The sequence below is a fragment of the Alligator sinensis genome, unplaced genomic scaffold (assembly GCF_000455745.1).
Source record: "Alligator sinensis unplaced genomic scaffold, ASM45574v1 scaffold661_1, whole genome shotgun sequence".
Lineage (NCBI taxonomy): Eukaryota > Metazoa > Chordata > Crocodylia > Alligatoridae > Alligator > Alligator sinensis.
In genome coordinates this window covers 736,053-742,052 of record NW_005842749.1, presented here as the reverse complement: position 1 = coordinate 742,052, position 6,000 = coordinate 736,053, and the positions used below count along the sequence as shown (strand labels likewise).

Below are 6,000 nucleotides of genomic sequence, written 5' to 3'. Positions count from 1 at the left end.
CTGTTAAGATGAACTTAACCCCGCTGTTGTGTTTAGAAAACTGCTGCATATCCACCAAATCTGCCTGCCATTGTGCATCAATATCTGAAACAACAGTCTTGTTTCTTTTAAAATGTCTTCTTGCCGGTTTGTGCAGGGTATAAGCATCCTGGTCTGAAAGCCAGGCGGTCACCCCACTTCTGTTCAGGAACTTATTCTGCCTTTTGGTAGCTTCAAAAAACGCGTTCACCCCAGCAAAACTGCCAGCTTCACCAGGAGAGTAATAAACTTCCTTTAACATAGCCTCCTATGTAGACATGTCTGTTAACAGTTCCCCCCTACACTTACCCCCACGCTAACATCCATGTGGTGCATTCAAACACTTGTGGACAAATTCAAACCACAGCACAAAGACACCATCTTCCAAATTCTCAAATTCTGTTTAGTGGTCAGGGACCTGATAGGCCATAACAGCACCATGTGATCTAGGGCGGATCTTGCAGCATGAAGGGTTGGGCTTTGAGGGTCTGCCTGGGTTGTCCTTCTGATGTCATGAACCATGTGGTGTTGGTGTCACACACCACGTGATTGGGGTCGGGGGTGGAGTTGCTGATGTCACGCACCATGTGTCCGGGGTCAGGGGCGGAGTTGCTGATGTCACGCACCATGTGACCAGGGTCAGGGGCGGAGTTGCTGATGTCATGCACCACATGACCGGGGATCAGGGGGTGGGGTTGGTGATGTCACACACCATAAAAGGGGAAGGGGGCGGAGCGAAGGGGGTGGGACTTCCGGTCCCGCCCACCTGTCACATTTGCATTGAAGGACGGAGAGCCATATACTACTAAAATGACCCAGAATGTTTAGTTTTTAACATTGTTTTGTTAACATATTTTATTGGAGTAACTTTATAGTTGGAAGAGGTGTTAGACAAAATGCTTTTCCTGAGGTGTTTTTTAATAAGAAACTTTTAATTATTTATCTTGAGAAGCCTTGTCAAAAAGTGAAATTGTGACTATTTATTTTCATCTGCTGTTTTAGATTCAATGTCCTGGATTGCGTTGCTTTATTTTGCTGAAGTATGCTTCAGTAACGTTGTATGATTCTTATTCTTACAGGATCCTCATGAAATGAGATGCGTAACATGTGAAGCTATCGTGGTGAGTAAAATATTAAAAAAATATCAACTCTTGCTCTTCTTCCTGAAGAGGCTTCTTATACAAAATGGAAAGAAAAGTGTCTGAACTGTTTTAGACACAATTTTGGGGGGACAAGTTGTAAGATATTTGCAAGTATGATAAGAACATTATTACCTGGATTCCTTGATGAGCATTACTATTAGCATTGTGTAAAACTGTCAGTTGAGGCTATCCAAAAATGAAGCCTACAGGATTATCATGTCCCAGAAATATTATGTAGCATTATTCTAACAATATTTTATACAGTGTAATTTTTAAGGAACTTCACAAAATTTCATGAAAAGTCAATCAAAGCTGCTGTTTAAGATTTGTGGAATTGTTGTCTCTCAGAATATAACAAGCATCTATTTTTAGAGGCTAAAACAAATTAAGCCTTAAAGTAGAACCAAAAGAAGTAATGTATTTTTGTGCCATGGAGTAAATAAAGTATAAATCATGCATAACTAATACCTTATGAAACTAAAATGATGATTGCACAAGTGCATCGAATATTAAACAATTTCTCTTCCAGTAGATGTAATTCATCATTGGTTTTTCTTGACACTCACTCTTTGATAAGAATTGATTTAAGCAATCCAGTCCAATGCTAGCTGAGTAGCACAGCACTTTTTTTTTTTAGCATTCTTATGGGAAAAAAAATGTTTATGACATGTGACTTAGCTACTGTAAGCAAGGTTATAGTTTAGAACCTAGAATTCCATGATGGTGGCAGCATCTCTAACTTATTTTTAGGAGCTGGGTTGCAAACAGCAGTCACTTAACTTTATATTTAAGATGTCTGCTCCATATTTGAAGACTCCTATTGAAGTCCGGTGCAGAAAGTTAAGCATGTGCTTAAATGGCATGCTGAATCAAGGTTACGTATACATGATACCAACAAGCAGGCAGAAGACGTTACAAATTCATACTTTGGATAAACATACTCTATACCTCAGAGTCTAGCCTCTCATTAGGTGAGTCCTAATATCACCTGTCATAAAAAGAACAGCATTTCTGTTATACAAACAAAGCATTCTTATGTTAGAAAAATGGTGATCAGTATCAGAAAACTAGATTTTATTCTGTATTTTCAGATGTTTACTGGGATAGCACTGTTTTATTTACATACTTTCCTACACATTTTATTATGTAAATTCACAAACTATGATTGAATTTTTTTTTGATGATGCATGAAGAGCTGGCTGGTCCCATGTTACTGTGTCTTTATTCTGTTTTTGAAAAAACAAAAAAAGAGGTGGAATTAGACATCAACAATGACAAAATAGGAAATAGTGACCAAAAAAAGACAGAGCATTAAACCAGTACTCTACTAATGTCTCACTTAAACTCTATTTTTAGAAAGTAAGTAGCCTTGAGTGGTGTATATAAGCCTTGTGTTGGGCTCTTGCACAGAGCTAGACTTGATCTACTGTAATTAATTTCTTTCTAAAGCACAGTGTATTCTATCAGACTAAACCTGCTTTTCTAATACCCTTTTCTAAGCAAGCTACTGCTGTAGCTAATACAGATATGTCATGCAGCTATGAATGGGAAGGGATCAAAATATGGTACACACTAGGAAAGAATTTCAGAACCCCCATACTTGGGGTTATGCTGGACAACTATTTATTACCTGAATCCAAGGAGATCAAACTTCAATTTCTTACTACTGTTTGTGTGTGTGTGTGTTTTTCAGGTTCACCATGGACTCAAGCCTTAAGAGAAATATAGTCCTTAAAGATAAATTGTACTGAACAGCTCTGCCTACCACACTAGTTAGTTGCTCAGGCCTAGATAATCCATTCCCACTGTATGACCTGTAACAAAGAGGGAAGGTATGGTGGAAACTCCTCAAGGTTTGTTGTACAGCGTTTTTTCTGTGTCCTATCCTCAACACAGAAGAATTTCTGATCTTCCACAGAAGAAAAGTGACATTGCCTAAAGTCTCTCTAGTACTTGAGGCTCTGGGGGGGGGAAATATTCCTAAATGGAAAACCCAGATTTACACACTATGGACTGCTCCACACATGCAGGTAAGGTGCAATAGTATCTAATGCATGATCCATGCAATCACATCTCCTGCCATGCCACATCCTTCCTTGAGGGATGACCTTGTCCTCAAATCCAAGGGGACATGCCAGTCTTGTGGAGCTAGGAGACCAAATCGCTGGGCTCGTCTCCAGGTTGAGTGTCCTTTATGTTGGCTGTGGGGAGTCCTTTGCTGGTCACAGCGCTCTACATGCATAGGCCAAAAGATACAACCTGATGGTGAACCTGACCACATTCCGGGTGTGGTATTATACCTGTAAGAAAGAGGTATTCTTGGACCAGAGGCTTGCAACACATGCTCACTGCTGACTATGCTCCCTCCCCACTGTCAAAGTTCAACTCAGGAGGTGTGATTGTGAGATTTGTGCATTAGATCCTCTCATGCCTCATTGCCTTATCCTAGGCTCTCCCTGCACCAGCAAGAACCAAGCTCCCATGGCTGGGAGCCCACTCAGTTGAGGATTTCCAGCCATGGGGGCAGCCCATGCACCCCTGGGGCTGGAAAAATTATAGCTGCTGTGATTCCCCCAGCCTTGGGAGTGCATGAAACCCTTGGGTCTGTGGGATCATGGCAGAAGGTGTTTCAGGCACCCCTGGGTCAGCTGTGCCCCCCAGCTCCTGGCACCCAATATTTGCAGCTGTGGGACTGTGGATGCTCATGCTTCTGGGACCTAGAGTTGGCAGCTGCTGCAGCTGAGAATCCCTTCAGTTGCTGGATTTCCAGCCCTGGCTGGGTATGGTGCACCCCTGCAGCTGGGAGCCCAGTGATCTGAAAGGGATCCCAGCCACAGGGTGACCCTTCTACACATGAAAATTAAAACTGCATAGCAACCAGCTATAAAGTTAGTACACATTTCTTAGATTTAACTTTGTAGCTATTTGGAGCTTTTTATGGTGTGATAGCTACTTTACACATGTAGCTGATCCAGGTAATTGTGCAATTAACCATGTATTACACAATACCTGTTACATGTAGGGAAGCCTATAAAACAAAGCAGTGGCATAACCGGGTGGTGGGTGGGGCTGATGGGGGAAACTACCCTGGGCACCACCTTGAGAGTGGGCCAAAAAAAAAATGGCTGCAGTTGGCAGCCATGTGTTCTCAATCATGAACCAGAAGTTGCTTCTTCTGCTTTGCTTGGGGCACCTGGCTGCACCCTTACACTGCTGAAGCAGAGATCTGGCCCTTGTTCTGTGGTCTCTCCACCTCTGTGGGCCACAAAACTCTTGTGCAAGCCATATAGCCATTATGGCCACATCTAGATGAGCACAGACATTTGTTTCTATGGGGACAAGTAGCAGAAGCACACCTTGTACTGCTGCTAATTGTTCCCAAGGAATGCCTGTGCCACATGTGTCCTGGCACATGGAAGGTTATCCTGGATGGGGTAGGGGAGGCTGGGGCCAGCAACTATGCTCTGTCTATGTGGGTCTGACCAGCCAGGCTCTGGTTTTCGGTGGTGCATGCTGCTGCCACGTGAGCTGCCCTGCTTTTTTTTGGTGTGGGTTTTTTTGACCTCAGGATCTCCCAGTATCAAGAAAACCTCTTGCACTGCAAGGTAGCAGCATGGGGAGTGCCTACATGTGCAGTGTGTGGCACCGCAGACGGGTCTGTGGTGCCACATACTGCACGTCCGCACTTGTCTGAATGCAACCTATTCATCTTTTGTTTCCATCCTTCTGCATCTCCTGTTCCCATTGATATGTGACCTCCATCATCAACTAAACTCCGTTTTTTAGTTTTACTTTAGAAGTGATTTGTCTGACTCTGTAAAACAGCATGCCACAGAAATGCTGCTCCCAACTTCCAGGCTCCGTATAGCCTATTCCTATGAATCTTTGCCTCTTTCTACTCGTGTGTGTATATATGGAACAATTTATACTCTCCGTCATTTAAAAATAAAATTTCCTTACAAATACAAAATACGAAGGGGAAAAGAACAGCAGTGCATTCAAGCGCAAAGTCTGCATTCTCACCTGAAGAGGGAAATTTTCCTTAATTGTACTGTAGGAAGATTGGATTTCTTTTCTGTTAAGTTGTCACTCAAATAGGTTGTTTAAGCCATTGATCTGACATAACAGCTTTTGGACATAAAAATCATAATCCTATTGATCCAGCTTCAGATCCAGGGTATAATAACAATATTTTTGAATGACTGCTTCAATAAAAAGAATGTTAAATTGAAGCAGTATTTTTTTTTCTTTTGGCTCCTGAACCATCAAAGCAATAAAAGTAAACCCCATGACTTGGGACCTGTAAAATTTCTGGAGTAACTTCTCCTTTGGGAACTGAGGGAGAGTGACAGTGGAAACAATAGAAAGCCCAGAACCCTGAGGTAAAAGAATACTTTACTGGCTGAAGTGTGAAATTTGTACAAATGGGGTGATGAGACTGAATAGATAACGGTGTACTTACTTTTCCCCAGATTCAAAATGTCCATCCACTAATTTGAAACTGAAATCACTACTTTGCTGGCTATAGAGGCAGTGGAGAAGAACACCTTTCATGATCTTTCATAGATGAGCCTACAAACTTTACTTCATAAATCTACTGGATACAAAAAAATCATGGACTCAATATAGACATTGCATTTATGACACCTTATAACCTGCCTGATATCTGATTCACCATGTACCTTCCCTGGCCCCTGTTTCCTCCCCTCCCCTCCTTTTCTACCCTTTGTCTTCCTAATTTCCAGCTATTTACTTTTTCACAGACTGCCTCTTTTCTACCTTGGAGAACTCATTTACAGTAGAGTTTCCCTTACTTACCTTTGGCATTATTTCCCCCTCA

At 42.0% G+C, this 6,000-nt stretch overlaps 1 long non-coding RNA gene across 1 annotated transcript in view; it reads left to right on the top strand.

The window, feature by feature from the left end:
- Positions 1–6,000, top strand: part of LOC102373264 — a 36,504-nt gene that overhangs the window by 23,578 nt on the left and 6,926 nt on the right. The window contains exon 2 of the long non-coding RNA XR_325050.1: positions 1,098–1,139. This is a non-coding gene — a long non-coding RNA (uncharacterized LOC102373264). The remainder of the gene's footprint in view (positions 1–1,097; positions 1,140–6,000) is intronic.